The sequence below is a fragment of the Liolophura sinensis genome, chromosome 1 (genome assembly GCF_032854445.1).
Source record: "Liolophura sinensis isolate JHLJ2023 chromosome 1, CUHK_Ljap_v2, whole genome shotgun sequence".
Classification (NCBI taxonomy): domain Eukaryota; kingdom Metazoa; phylum Mollusca; class Polyplacophora; order Chitonida; family Chitonidae; genus Liolophura; species Liolophura sinensis.
The window spans coordinates 47,616,151-47,632,781 of record NC_088295.1 but is presented as its reverse complement, the minus strand read 5'-3'; positions in this window follow the sequence as shown (position 1 = coordinate 47,632,781).

Below are 16,631 nucleotides of genomic sequence, written 5' to 3'. Positions count from 1 at the left end.
TATAGTCTTCCGACTTTGAGATCAAAGAATGACCATGCATATAAAAATATGGTTAGAATCTTGATATGGATCTGAACCACACGATTTCCAGAAGTGATCCAATTGTATCCAACGGCCAGCTGTTCAGTTCATTTGAGGAATATGTGTAATACCTGTTTTTTTTACACGTATATGCTGTATGTAACCGTTCTTTACTGGGAGATTCCTAGCGAGCTGACTTGTATACTTAATTATTTTGTTGAGTTCCGATGGAAACAATATTGTTATAAAGGTCGGGGGGACTTGTATACTTAATTATTTTGTTGAGTTCCGATTGAAACAATATTGTTATAAAGGTCTATTTGTATCATGTGCATAGCGTTATATTTACTCTTTGCCCCTTTTGCGCCGAGTACACTCTGCTGCTGATTTGCACCACAGAGTGTCTGAGTTTGATGATTTCCTGTGTGAAATACACACGCACACACATGCACCACTGTGTGTATGACACGGCAACTATGCCCAGTGTGCACACATTTACACCACGTAAATGTGGTGTAACAACCATATCCACGGTGAGTATCAAGTCATTATCATGCCCTGTGCCACTCTGTATTAAGTGACGATTACGTCATTTGTGATGTGTGCACACATTTGCGCCATGGTGTGTATTGCGCGACAACTTTGTAATATGTGTAATGCAAAGGCACACATTTGCACCACGAAGCACATAAAATGACTACCACTTCCTGTTTGTACAGATACTGAAGACGGACTCGGTTGCACCATGGTGTGTGATTGGTGACATGCATTTCCTGTTTGGAATAAACACGTGTTTTAAAGCGATAACCGTTTTCAGTGTTAAAGTGCACACGCACTCCTATATATCATTGCGGGCATTAAGTGAAAACCATGTGCTGTTTCACGTGCACATGCAGGCGTTTGCTCCACATTGTGAAATAAAGGCATAAAAGAAAAGAGTTGTGTATGGGCCATAGACTGATACAGTGCATCCACGTATGTCGCCAATGACAACTTTCCTCAAGCCAGGTTGCTTCGTGTGTTTATATTTATGTAGGGTGAAAAACATTTTATCGAGCAACCAACACAAAGATATTGTTGTGTATCGATACTAAGTGGCCCTTGTTGCCTTCTGACTCGAAATTTCTGGGTTTATATTAAACAAAACAAACGTTTGTGTTACTTGCATGGAGAAAACATACTGTTTTTATTTTCGGTCCATAAAAATAAAAAAGAAGCCCTTTTTTAAATTTGATTGGTGTTTCAGCACTTTGTGGGTGAGAAAAGATGCGTGACGATCGGTTATACTTATAAAGCAAATTTCTTATGTAACTACTGTAGTTTGCTGTGAATTTACGGTCAGAAGAGATCAGCTTATCTACAAAAAAATGCACTGGATCCCAAACTGCGAGCGAAAATTGTAATGTCAAAATACGATATTTGCCGTTTTCCATAGTATCAGTACTGGAACATTGGTTATGAAATTATTCAGCACATCTGTATTATCAAAGGAAGTCTCGTGAAAGAACCCCAAATCTACAGATTTTTTTTTAAAACAGAACACATTCGTTTGTTTCTCGAAGACTTTCGATAGTGCAAAATGGGAGGCCTATGCCTAGTAAAACCATACTCAGGAGTCGCTACAAGGAAAGCGCACAACACTTATTAAAACCTGTACTATAGTCTGTAAAATCTTGTGTTGTTTATTTATTTATTTGATTGGTGTTTCGTGCCGTACTCAAGAGCATTTCACTTACACGACGGCGGCCAGCATTATGGTGGGAGGAAACCGGGCACAGCCTGGGGGAAACCCACGACCATCCGCAGGTTGCTAAAAGACCTTCCCACGTACAAATCCTGTTTGTGCAATGCAGGTCATGAAATGTTTTTTACCCCTCAAATTGCTGTTCACCTCCCCCGTATACGAAACTTGATTGTGCCTATATCAATCCGTTGTCAGTTAAAATTGTCAAATGGCCGAACCAGTCTCGGAGTATGGCCTGAAATAAGCCGTAAAAGTATATATATATATAATAGCTTAAGTTTTAGGTTATCTGAATTAAACATAATTAGAAATATTTATATTTGTGATATTGCTATTTGATTAGTACACAGCCGCTAAGTTCAACTATGACTAATATATACGGTTATATTAGTCATTGGTTACGTGTGTATTTTACATGACAGCTAAGGTTAAACTTATTTAGCACTTACATTGCTTAAATATATTGGCAGGGGAAAGGTGAAAAGAGACCTTCGTTGTTAAAGTCCATCCATAAACACATTTCTCTGAAGCTAATTTCCTGGAACTGGAATTTCTCGGTACTTTTTCTTTTACCGTCAACAGACAGTAAATCACGGACAATACCTGTATATCGGACTTGGGTGAGAAGGTTTTCACCCAGGTGAATTCATTCTGCCCACGGAAACGAGAGCGAGGCTTCTTGCATCGCGTGAGTTTCCACCTGGTTGAAAAGGTTTTCACTTGGGTGAAAAGTTTTTCTCCCAGGTGAAAACGTTTTCACCCAAGTGGAAACCTCAGAAAATGCTACAAAAGTTAAGAAAAAAGCAAAATGTCGTGTATGGGGCACCGTTGGTTTTACTCTCTGTGTTGAACGCGCTTAATTATGTTCGTGATTTCCAGCGTATTGCAGGCCTGTGCATCCATATGTATGTTTTAGCTGGAAATCTTAGCAATACTTTTCCAGGAAACAGGTTTTTGTTATCATGACGGTGAAACTTAAATAGTACCTCGACCACACACTTGAGAGCAACACTGACATACATCGAAGAGTACCTATAACTGCGATGGAGTGCGAATAAATAGGACAGCGTGTTCACAGGCACGAGGCTCTGCCATCTCATTGCCTTTCCCGGTATTCAGTTACATTATATTTTCTGTTTCGCTGAACTCTAGACACAAGATCTGGGGTTTTGCGCTGTTAATTGTCTCTGTGAATCAAGCAAGTGCCCCGATGAAGTGAAATGTACCGAAAATCCACTGTAATTACTAGTGATTATAGTAATTACTTATGCCTACATTCTTGCATAAGTAAGTAGGATTAGTGTTGCTTGCTAATGTTGTGCTGTTCATAGACAAGTTTTAGCTTGATGACAGCCTCGCCAGCTGGGGAAATATTTCTAGATATTACATATTCCTGACAAAAATTGGATATATTCCTGTCATATAAGAGACAAATGCTAGAGAGCGGCGTTAAACACCAATCAAATAAAAATAAATAAATGACATACTGTGCATAGTAAGAGAATACTCCTGAAAAAGACATACGCCGGGTAACAACTTTTCTTGGTCATGGGATCATAGTCTCGGCAAGAATACACTCATGACAAGAACATACACCTGCCAAGAACACACTCCCGGCAAGAACATACTACCGGTAAGAACATACACATGACAATAGCTTATGCATGGGAATTAGAACATATACTTGGCAAAAGCATATTCCTAGTAAAAACATCTTGCGGGTAAGAACATACTCCCGGCAAGAACACACTCATGGCAAGAACATACTCCTGCCAAGAACATACCCCTGCCAAGAACATACTCCCAGTAAGAACATACTACCGCCAAGAAGATACTCCCTATACGCCAAAAAAATGTGATATTAGTAAGGGAATAAGAACCCCACCACTGCGAACATATCCTTATATTTTCGTACGTATGTTCCTTATTTATACTATGTCGTAAAATGTTCCGGTTACGAGTCGCACTAGGACCATGTTTCGTTTGCAAGCCTGGCTAATGGAGACATGGAACAAAAGTTTGGGTTCCGTCAGTTTCAAAAACATGTAACCAGCAGGTCCCGGGATCACGATACAATCTTAGACTTAAGCTAAATTTTTAATCACTAAACATGGTATATTCCTTTCTGTTATTTTAGGTGAAATTTGTTTTACAATAACTTACCCAGAATTTACATTGTCAAGCAATATCTTGACCTTGTTACCTAAGAAATAGCCATTTTAACGTCAAGTGAAACTTTGACTTAAGTCTAAAAACGCTTCGTTATACCGAGGCAGGATGCTGGAAAATGACATTCATGCAGTTAACGTCACTTTCTTTCTACTCTAACCCATACATCTGCTTATACATGCATAAGTTATCCTGTAGATTTTAAATAAATACTCAGGCATGAATGTATGAATACCTCTATAAAGCCTGTACGCACCTAACAGAGATAAGCAACAGAAGACATACCCGTGTGAATAAGTGGTTTGAAAATGAAGCTGTATAAAAGCACTAAAACTTGCATAGTTCCAAAATGCAAAATTGAAACTTAGACAGATATATCGAGACAACCTGACGAATTCTACACAGAACTCTTTCTTTCACACTTTTTGTGTATGGGTATATGTCTGTATACGTGTAAAAACAACCCAGTCTTGCGTGAATTTCATGAAAAGAAGAACTAAACCAAGACATTTTGGTACTGCGGGGCACTTAATCAATGCTTTGATCTCAGTAAGGTAAAATGTGTCACATATTTTATCTGGTTGTCAGCTGCATTCATGTGAATCGCTACTAGCATTCCGAAGAGCAGAATAGAATATAGGACAGTATGGGCCATCCATATGACTATACATGTCTATACAAGCATCTGTTTTTGACAATTATTTCAAGCTGCCTTGACCTTGGACTTATCGCCAGCACGATCAAGAAGAAACATAGCCCAAAGCATAAACTAAGACGACGTTACATTACACTTCTAGTTTGAAAGGTTAGCGAATTTATACTGAGTGTTAAAGGCGTTTGATTTTCAATCACATGGCCAGTTGGTTGTTCGTTCAAACCCACCCGTGAACAGGCAATTTGTAGAACCTCCCGTCCTCACTGTTCATAAGACTTGATGACAGTAAACGGTTGACTTGCCAAACGTTGGTGGTTTAACACTGACAATTCGATATCTTAACGCCGTACTTTACAATTTTTCTGTCATGTGACGATGAGAACATGTATAACGATGTAACGATGTAGATCAGTATACATGTGTGTATACTGTGCCACCACTGAAGTATAATTCCGACAACTTCAGATTTCACACCCCACCCAGTCACACTACACTGATACTGAGCCAACCATTCTTGTTTCCTTGGTCTAGCGTCCCAACGTTCAAATCATAAGGCCACCAAAGCGGTCTACCCTCACACAAGGGAAACGTTTTGAGTATGGATTTAAACAACAATCAGATACAAAATAATTAATAATAAATAATTAATAACTAAATAATTAATAAATAATTGATTCCAATAGTCTTGTAATTATCCACAATAGTTTGGGTGCTCTGCTTTACAATGCCTATAATGGTTAGGATGTCTGGCCCGGGAGCATATATATGTACATAGAGTTGCGTCCCGTGTGATATCCTCGGCTTTCTGGAGAACAATTTTGATTTCAACTTCGCTATATATATGCAATTATCTGATAGGACATACAGAAGAAAAATAAGCAGATTATATGTTTTTATACTAGTTGGTAGAGAGAAGACCAATAAAACTGCCACATACATAAAAATGAGTACTAAAAAAATACACATGTTCATTTTTACAGAAAGACTGTTGTCTGAGTGATGGTAGAATATAATCTGTTATTTTAGCACAGTATTGTGTGATATTCGACATAGTATCCTGTTAGCCTCATAGAATCGTTATTTTGAATTAATACAATATATGTGTTATATTGAACACACGAATATGCTACAATGACAGAATACAGAGAGAGAGAGAGGACAATCTTATTTTCTCTGTTCCCAAGATAAAACAAAAATTTATATATGTACCTTTACAAATATTTATCGGTTCATGCATCAGAAAAGTAACTGTCCCATTCAGGGCAAGATTATCACTGATTTGCTCATTGTGCTTTATATAAATGAAACCGTCTTAAATCATACCACGTGGTAAACCCGGTGCTTGTATCGGAAAACATTAATGGGTAAATTGCTCATTTTAATGCCAAAGGTGAGTAGAATTCTACCTACTTGATAACGCGTGGTTTCGATACATCAAGAAACTCAAGCCTGTTCCTAGACATTGACCAGAACAAAATGTTTTGGTTTGAAAGGTTAGCCGTTAATGGATTGATATGAGTTAAACACAAACACGCCTATGCCTCACTTATATAGCATGAAATCGTTCTGAGATATGTATGTCGGTAAATGCATGCATCAAGCTGAGGAAAAGTCTGCATGAACTTCATGGCCAACTTATGTACATGAATATTGAAATATATAATGCTGTGCAGGTACATCACACAAGAAACTTTTTAATGGCTCAGTTTGATTTTTGCTGCGACATGTAATATTCTTAGTCCACCTAAATAGATAAATGGAGTTTCAAGCATTGATTCATTCTCATGTATATGGGCAAAGATACAGTACTATCGGTAATGGCTCATTTTTACATGTTGGAATAAGTGATATTTTTAATCAGCCTATAGATTAACAATGTTACAGTTACAGCCTTTGTGTATTGGAGTGGAGTAATTCCATTGTCCAAGGTCAATGGATAGTACAGGCGATTTCTTATAAATAGGCTATATACGAGCAAAATGATACAATCTTGAATTTTAATGAATTCGAATACTCCAAAGTCAGCGGTATATTTGAGCACTTACTGAAGCGGAATAGCAGTCACGGGAACAAATTTTTGCCGCGGACCTCTCGAGAAGCTGAATGGAGTCAGTGACCGCAGACCATATGCAGGCAATGCACCGCGTGCAAACTGCAGCTGGGTTCTTGTGTAAAAAATGCATCACTTAACTTGGATGGACCAGTGTAATCTTATATGCAGAATTTTTAAGATTGAAAAGATGTAATGACAAAGAAATAAAAAGTTTTATCAATATTAAGATTGCTCCAGCAAAAAGTGCATGAGAAAAACTATCTGCTTGATATTCCGATGAATTTGGGGAAAATGCCTGAAAGAGGCTATGATAACATCGTTTCCAACAAGAAATTGGCTTGTTATGTCAGACTATTGGCACCCTGTGGACAAAGATAGATAACGTTGTGGTATTGCACAATGCCAGTGATTTTTTTTTTTTTCGGTTCGATGGACTAACCCTTTAATGTCATAATCAAAAGGCCTTTTCACTTATAGGCCTATATATGATGGTAATCAGTTTTATGAATTTTTTTTGGTTTCAGGAAAGTGTCTAGGCATGTAAAACGCCTTGACAAAGCGCCCGAAGTACAGTGTGTCACTGGGGCACTGAGTGGAAAGTTTTGTTAAAAATCCCCTTGGCTTCTAAAAATATTACTATACAACATTCAGTCTATTTATATATATGGCCTATTCATACATGGCCTGTGTATACAAAACGGCCTTTTCATTGTGTAATCTTTTGTGTCTTTTAGGCGAGTTTTGTGGGGCACAGTCAGGCTACAGGGAATTGTATGTGCACCTCCTTGAGGGATACAGTTTTACGTATTTATTTTCTTCATTTCTTCATTATTTCTTATCGCCCAACCCCCACCCCCACCCCCACCCCCATCACGAGACTTTCTCGCAATGTTTCCTCCATGTCACTATACAATATTCTTCTGGAGTAATTACAAGATTTATTAGCCGAGAGGGAGCGGGAGGTGATTTTTTTTTATAAATGGCACTTGGTGGTTTATGTGGAAGTATAGCCTACATTATAACAACGTTTTTATTTGAATTGTTGGCTTTATTAACCTTGTTCAAGGGATACACATGATTAAATGCTGTGCAAAATTACAGCATACACGTTCCGAAATACACGTCTGTACAAAAAGGTTATAACTTTTAATGTAAAGGTAAATGAATTGCAGCCAGTGATACAAACTTACCAGTTTTATATGGACACAGTTACATGTATATGTTGTTTCAATGCAGTTTAAAAAACAGCCCAAAGTAAGAAAAAAAAACTCCATGGTGTCACACCATCAGTTGCAACTGACACATTTTCCTTTTATATATAATTATATGTGGAAGTATTATGCATGCTAAAAGGATCAGAGACACAACAGAAGAATACATGCATGGGGTTGTGATACATACAGTCTGAGCGAGTGAGTGAGTGCTTGGGGTTTAACGTCGTACTCAACAATTTTTCAGTCATATGACGACGAAGGAATCATTAGGGTGCATGCACGTGTAATGTGCCTCCTTGTTGCAGGACGGATTTCCACCGCTCTTTTATTTAGTGCTGCATCACTGAGACGACTTACCGAAGGCAAGTAAGCCGCCCAGCCCGAGCCATTATACTGATACGGGTCAACCAGTCGTTGCACTATCCCCTTCATGCTGAACGCCAAGCGAGGAAGTTACAACTTCCTCTTTTAAAGTCTTAGGTGTGGCTCGACCAAGGATTGATCCTGGATCTACCGGTCCCGAAGCGGACGCTCTACCAACTGTGCTATCCGGGCCGGTTCATACAGTCTGAACCGAGATTATATATACCACACTGTGACATTTTAAAATATGAAGTGATAATTCTTACCGGTTGCAGCCTTGCATTCTTGACGCTGGGTATAGGTGGATATTAAAGATAGGAGATAGGAGATATTTATTTATTTATTTATTTATTTGATTGGTGTTGTACGCCGGAGAGGAAGCCAGCATGAGCTCTACTTGAACTCACAGCGACCGCATTGGTGAGCGGTTCCTGGGTCATTACGCTGCAGTTGAGTCATAGAGCTATATATATATATATATATATATATATATATATATATATATATATATATATATATATATATATATATAATCATAGCCACATACACATTCAGTATATTCGGTTTGGTTAAACTATGCCGTAATCATGAGCTCTCAGTGGTTCTAGTGTCCACACGGCCTTAACCAGCTGTCAATGCATGGTTTCGACATAATCAGTTCACTATGACCTGTTGAGTGGTGTTTCCTTGTATAACGGCCATCATGTGTATGGGTGGAGGAAACCGGTGTACCCGGGGTGATTCGCCAGGAACCTAACAAACGTATTGTCTTAAAACTGCGGCCGACACGACGAGAGCTGGATTCGAACTCACGAACTCGTTGGTTCTGTTCAATAGGAACTCCGTGCTATCTCGCTGGTTCTGATTTGATCTTAAGACCAGAGGTTTGTCAGGAATAATTCTTCAGGACCAACTCAAGTGGTTTACTGCGCATATTCCGGCTTACTCCGCCCAAAAAATCTGACCGCCATCATATATGTGAAATATTCTTGTGAACGACGTTACACGTCAAGTCTGAGAATCAAGTTTGTACTATTTTACTTTGTAAAGAAGATTGAAGTTTTGAACTTTGGTCCAACATGGCTTTGTGAAAAACAAGTTTGGTGACTATATGTAAATGTATATTCGACGCGTCCACCAGTGTCTTCTTTCACGAAAGATACGGTCCCTGACTCTGTTAAGCCATTGTATAACAGATTTTGTCTTTACCAATGATTGTTGAATGCTTTCGTGCGTGTAGCTCGAAAAGCGTAACAAATGGCAGTGTCACTTTAATGAGACTATGCACAAAAATGACTGTGACTGTGATCCCTAATATTCTAAAACCGACTCACTATGTGAGTCATATGTTATAGGACTTGCATCATACCTTAAATTGTTGAGAAATTCCACGTGACAACGTATAGAAAACGTGAACGATCGTTCGAGAATGACACCATGTACAATTTTATAAAACAAGTCTATAAAAAGCGTGCGTATAGAAAGGCTTATTGTCATGTACAACGAACTCAAAATGAGTTAGTTTGGAAAGGTCACAATGTGGATCTTCAGTAAGAGTGGTTACCCATCCCTCGAAAATCGGACCACACGCCTCATTATCACGATACGAGCTCGTTGTTTTAGTGTGGTACAAAACCGTCGTGTATTTTTACACATTTTTTTTCGTTATCTGTTTGTACAGGTAATCAAAATTATCTTGAATTTGTAATGCGTTAATGCGTTTGCGCATGCTTATTGGAGCACATCTGTATCTACTGTGTTGATTGTCAAACAATATCGGCGCAGTGGACATAAGACGGCTGATTTTCAGCTGTAGACTATAGGTTTATTGATTTGACTGAAATTTTACTCCGCATTCAATAATATTTCACTTACATCGGCGGCCAATATTATGGTGGGAGGAAGCCTGGGGAGAAAACACGAACATCCGTTATAGACTGCTTACAGACTTTCTCACGTACGATAGGTGAGGAATCCAGGATGAGCTGGACTTGAACTTAAAGCGATCGCATAGTTGATAGAATAAAGTGTCATTGTGCTGCGCAAGCACGTTAACCACTAGGCTACGGAGGCCACCCGTTTAAGAAGTTGGCAGTTATCATTAAATTTGTGTATTCCCTAATACACAGACAGTTTCCCGGGTGTCTAATATTTAGTCTCTCTCATGTGATCACTAAATCCTTTCTTCAGAAACCCCATCATCAACTTATACATAATGCATGAAAAGTACGTCTACCTTGTTTTACAGGAAAACAATACCCGGTGTGATTGCCATAGAATTTGTTGTAGCTCACAGCGCCCAGTTTCACGGCAACCTTCATAAATCAGGAGATCCGCGGCCTCCGCGTTATCCGCCAAGGCGCGAAGGGCGCGGGAAAGATGGACGCTATCAGCCATACCACAGATCCTTTTCCTAGTCAATTAAATTAAAAAGCAGTGTCATATAGCCTAACATGCATAAACAGGCGCTGAATCCACTCCGCTGTCATATCAATAATTGAACCACGCAAATAGATCTTTACTGAAAGCCCTAGCTAACATATATCGCTAACACATATCACTACAAATTCTAAAACACTGCAAGGTTAAACTTTTCAGCCAAATGCAAGTAAACTTAACCTCCAGCACTAGCCCGAGTTTTACAACGATGTCCCACCTGGATTTAAAATCTAACGGGCTTTCGGTGCGTTGAAGCGCTGTGATGTGCATACTGTGCTTATAGTGTGTTTACAGCGTGCTTACCAATAAATTAAGACGTTTGTCAGAAACCTGCGGATGGTCATGGGTTTCCCGCGGGCTCTGCCCGGTTTCCTCCCACCATAGTGCTGGCCGCCGTCGTACAAGTGAAATACTCTTGAGTACGGCGTAAAACACCAATCAAAAAAATAAAATAAATTAAGGCAAATGCAAATGGGGTATGTATATTTCAATTCATTGTTTATCTAGTCGCTTAATTAGCACTTTTGACAATCCGGCGGCGTTTGGAGTTTTACAGGGAATTCCCCGATAAAAATCAAAACATGGCATTAAGAAGAAAATGATAGCTCAGGGCCATAATGCATAAGTAGGCTACACAAACATCCATGTCAGTACATGGCGTCACTTCCAGTATGCGATCCACCAGTTTAAGGTGTACTTTACAGTCCTTTCCGGTTTCCGTTATTTGTGAAATATAAGAGAATCTGGCTCTCAGTCGTACAGCAACAGTTGGTTGTGCTATAGTGGTGGCAGTGATGTAAATTAAACTTAGAGATCGACGCATGAGCTGTAAGGAGTATGTGTTTAGGCACGGTTATATATTGACACTTATTTTTTTTATTTGTTTATTTGGTTTGTGTTTTACGCCATACTCAAAAATATTTTACTTATACGACGGAGGTCAGCACTATGGTGGTAGGAAACCGGACAGAGACCGAGGGAAACCCACAACCATCCGCAGTTTGATGGCAGACCTTGTCTTTCTATTTAGACAAGCACTTTGAAGGTGTCGCAACGCAATGATACATAGTTCTCTCAGGGTTTTTGGACGATACAACTTACTGTAGTGTAACCCCAACCTTAAATAAAATACATATCGAGACTTTCATAATACTCATCGAACTTAAAAGTGGTGTAAAACAGCTCAGAGTACAGTTCTCTAGGAAAAATGTTCAGTGACATGATGATAAAATATTCATAAATCATCACTGATCTTAAACTTGAAGACTTACAATATCACAATAAAGATGTTCACCAACTTGAAATCCTTTAAGGGTTAACATGAAAACTAATTTAAAAAAGCATCACCAAACTCGAACTTGTCCTATATCACAGTATACTAAACACATTTGCAAAGTTTCAGTGAGAACTAAAGTGCAAAACTCTGTTACAAACTGTGACGTTTTACAGTTCGCAAAAATATAACAGCATAACGTGACAAAAATTAATAAAATCATCGATCTTGTACTGTAACACAATATACTAAACACGTGTAGTTTTTTTAGTAAGTTTTAGTATATTTATATTTTAAAGGTGACAGAACAAAGTGTACAAAAATCTCTAAATAAATGCGAAAATAGTATAACTTGACTTAAAATATAAATGCGTAAATAATCAGCAAATTTGAACTCGTACAATATCATAACTCCAGCTTTATTTAAACACTTTAAAGCATACATGAAAAAAAGTGTAGAAACCTGTGTGATATAATGTAGAGAAAAATTGATTAAATCCATAGCCAAAATCATAGCCAATCTCGAACTGCTTCTGTATCACAGTATACTAAACACATGCAATGTTTGAATTAAAAATCGTAAAGGGGTAGCCAAAAAAAAAGGCCGAAAAATTTATCAGTCAGGACAGACTGATATAGTCTGACAAGGCCTAATAAGAATGACCGAGGTAGCTTTTCGACTTTCTGCGATCGGTTTACAAGATACCACGGAGATTTGCCTTGTGTCGCTATATAAAACCTTACAGACATGCAGACTGAAAGAAGAGGTGGAAAACTGTAGAGGTATAATTAAGGCGTTATTGCCCTCTATCTCTGATCGGTTTGGAGCGCCGTATAGACTGGCTTTGGGTTTTCAATTTTGCGTTGATGTACACATTTTAGTTTACATTTCTTTATTATATTCACCCTTCTCACACACGTACACGCTTACATGTAAATGCCACCCCTCCCCTACTCCCTTCGTTTCAGGCGCCAAAGTGGGTCAAGCGTATATAAGTGCTTCCGCTCTTCTTAAACTGAAAGCAAGTAATGCAATATTCTTAGCAACTACATTTCTAGAGAATTATCGCAAGGTTTTCTGTCTTGATAGTAGCTCAAGTTAAACAAAGTCTTGATCACAAAATATATCAAATGGTATATAAAAAAAAGAAGCAATACAATATGCGTGTTTCCTTTTGGCTGTTATATGCGTTGTGTATTACAACACGTCGATTGATCAATTCAGTCTCGCCTACCACTTTATGTATGAAAGACAGCTTGGAAACTAGTTCCTGTTCGGAAGACGTGTCCCGCAAGCGGTGTGCCGTACACTAATTCTTGTGTTCTATACAGCAGTATGTGACTCCATAGTTGTGGTCGTAAAGCAAACAGTTAGTTCAAGAATCGTCAGTGTAACAGAAGAATGTGGTGTGTTTTCACACAGGACAAGACTTATTCTGGCGAGAACCCCCCCCCCCCCCCCACACACACACACACCACAGCCATGACCCCCATCCCCTGTTCCCACCCATTCGACTCACGCCTTGCTTAGAAAGCGAGGTCGACCTCACACAAGAAGAGCAGTGTGGATTTTTGTAGGGATTTTCCGGGAAGAAATTAAAACTTCAACATAAATAACTCACATACATTTGACCTCGTTTCACCCGACACGGGACTTCGGCAGAAATAATAATGTTTTCTTTTCGCTTTGGTGGTACTATAAGCACCAAAGGAAAATTCTCAGACAGATGTACCCCTATACTTGTTCCCACCACCAGACGTGCCAAGTTCTCAATCATTTAAAACAAGTGTACTTAAAAGAAAGAAAACAGGCGTTCGTAGTGTATACTTTGCATTTAAGTCTATGCTGTTTGTGTTTGAAGTGTCGTAAGGTTTTTTTGGGTGTTCATTTGGATGGGGTCACTTCTGAATAAACCCATGAAGCGTGCGTCAAAACAAGATTTTCGTATGAGATCGGCCACAAAAAGACAATAAACATCTTAAATTTGCAAATTATACTCGATGACGATTAAACTGATACTTCACACACATGGCTCCATCAATATTAAAGACCTCTGATAAAACGTCATCTTGATCTTCATCTTCAAGGAGAAACAGTATTAAAAGAGTTGCATTTTACACTCGATGGGTTCGGTGAGAAATCACAACAAAGTTTTTCAGGCTGTTGCCAATTTTCTCACTCGCTGCTACAGATCCTAACACTTAAAATGTGTACTTAACAGTGTACCCAAGCATGTCTTGAAATGTTATCTATCGTTGTTTGAACATGCGTAATTTTTCAAGGGTCAAAGCCTAGCATTTTCTGTGGACCCCTCTTTACTGTCCACGCGTGTATCCTTAAACCATCGGTGTTCTTTACGACAGCTGTGTAAAGGCTTAGTTCTCTTGGGTACTGGACATTTATGTAAAGCAGCCTCAATTGGCAGTTTACGTGGGAAAATAATTTATTCAACGTTCCGTTATCGACGTGCATCATTGGACTTGGATTGGGGAAACGCCATTACAAATTCATCTCCCCCTCCCCCCTCCCCCCCCACCACTCGATGGGTTCGTCAGATACAGAAACCCCGGATACGTTGTCTTGGTTTCATTCCGTTTTCATGGCATTCTAAATGGATGTAAGTACATTTCAGGCACATCTTTTCATTTTAAATCTGTTGCTGTTGTATTACTATTTCAGCTAAGATTCTGAATATTTTTTATGAAAAGTGTGTAATATAAGAAATGGTGTAACATAAAATAATGTGCGAGATATATATGTCTCACGTTTGACACATTTTGAAAGGTACACGAGTCTTTGTTTCAAGGAGTTATGACTTATGATGTCATTTGCCCAGCGGCTGATGAAATGGGAGAAAACAAATGATGGCTCGGAGTTGACAGGGGAATCCTGTAAAAAGTCAAAGAGTGAAAACAACTTGAGACCAAATTATTTCCGCGTTATGCAGTTCACATTAGTTAAAGCACAATTAAGCAACCCTATATAACATACTTTTAATTTCACGTCGACTACTAAACCTATAACATTGGGTTTTTCTAACATACAATAACATGCACTAAATAAAAGCATGTATCACATCACAAACGTGAACACAAATTACAGTAAGCTAAATCATATCACACTGGGCTTACCTTCCATTAATTTATTTATTTGTCGGTTTTTCTTAAGATATGAGTTTATGGTTTATGAATTGAAGGTTTCAGCACAAAAATCGAGTAAGAGATACAGCGTTTTGTTATGTTCTTGAGAAGCTTGGCAACAATCAGTCATAACTGGATTCGAACTTGAAGCCTCGGTGACAATGGCCTGTGCTATATATTGAGATCAAGCACATTTCCATGCTTTACATTTTCATCTTGATCGCAGTTTGGGTTACTAGTAAAAAACGAAAGCTTTCATGGAATTTTTTTTTCATCTAAACATATCTAACGCATTAAGCAGAAACCATATTTTTAGATGTTTATTTGCAAAGGAAGGTATATGGTACCTGACACTCAACTTATTTGGACAAAGCACATGACAGCCGTACCAGCGCATGTGCGTGATTGACTCTACTGGCTGAACAAAAAGCTCCATGAGCCTCAGACCCAAGCAGACCCTAGCAGGCTATACAGTGTAAATTTCGCACTCAGGATTTAATTAAGTTATTCGCCTAGAGGCTATACTGAGTAAGAAGAACAGGGGTTTACAGGGGAATCCCTTTTATACACGCAAAGAAAAATTCCACTCGAACACTAATAAGTATGGTAGAAAGCGTAAAGTGAGATAATGCTACGGTATCGCACAGTTTGCAAACAGTTATCCTGTGTTCAAGCCATTATTTTAATTCTGTTAATATTAACTACATAAAAATAGGTCATAGAGTTGGGCAATTGTTCATTTATTTTTGTTTACTGTATTGCACTGAAAGTAATTAAATGTCTCGAAAGTTTATCTTGTGAAATCATGCTCAAAATAGTAACTGTTTAGTGAATACATGTATAGGCATTACTCAACCAGGCGCTCGGTACCGCTAAGAAATGATACGCACGTATATATGTAAAGACTTATCTTCCTTCTACTCTACATAACACGGCCTGAAACTAACCACCCATAAATTTGTTTTCGCAGAAGACGATAGAAATGATATACAGCGCGTTGCATCGACCCTCTTATTTAGTAGCGAGTTTTCAGCTCGAGCGCGTCAATCATAGCGATGAGAGTGTGTATACAAGTGTATACACACGCCTAGCTAGCCTGTCTCGCAGTGCTCATGCAACGGGTGTAACACACGCAATCTCTCAAGTGGAAGTAGTAACGATACACGAGTATCTTGCTTACTTTTAAATAAATGAATTTATTCAGCAGTCTATCGCACACACTACTAGACCATATTATGTAATACGTAGTAATAATTTAGAAACGCGTTAACTAAGTTCGACTCTAACCTTAAATTCTTAGAAGGAGATGTATGTGCTTTCGTTTTTCAGCATTTCGTACTTTCGTTACTTTCGTTTTCAGCATGTTCTGATCAGTGCAACTGAATGGTTCATTTAACTGCTAAGGCCAGGTCTCGTGTTTGAGAATCAGCAATGCCAACGTCACCAGTGTTGGTAAACAAGTATGAATTTTTCAGGGAATTCCCAGTCTTACATGGCTATAAATACAAGTGAGGAGTCTGCGCAGCTCAGATGTGACTCACGGAGTGCATCGTGGGATC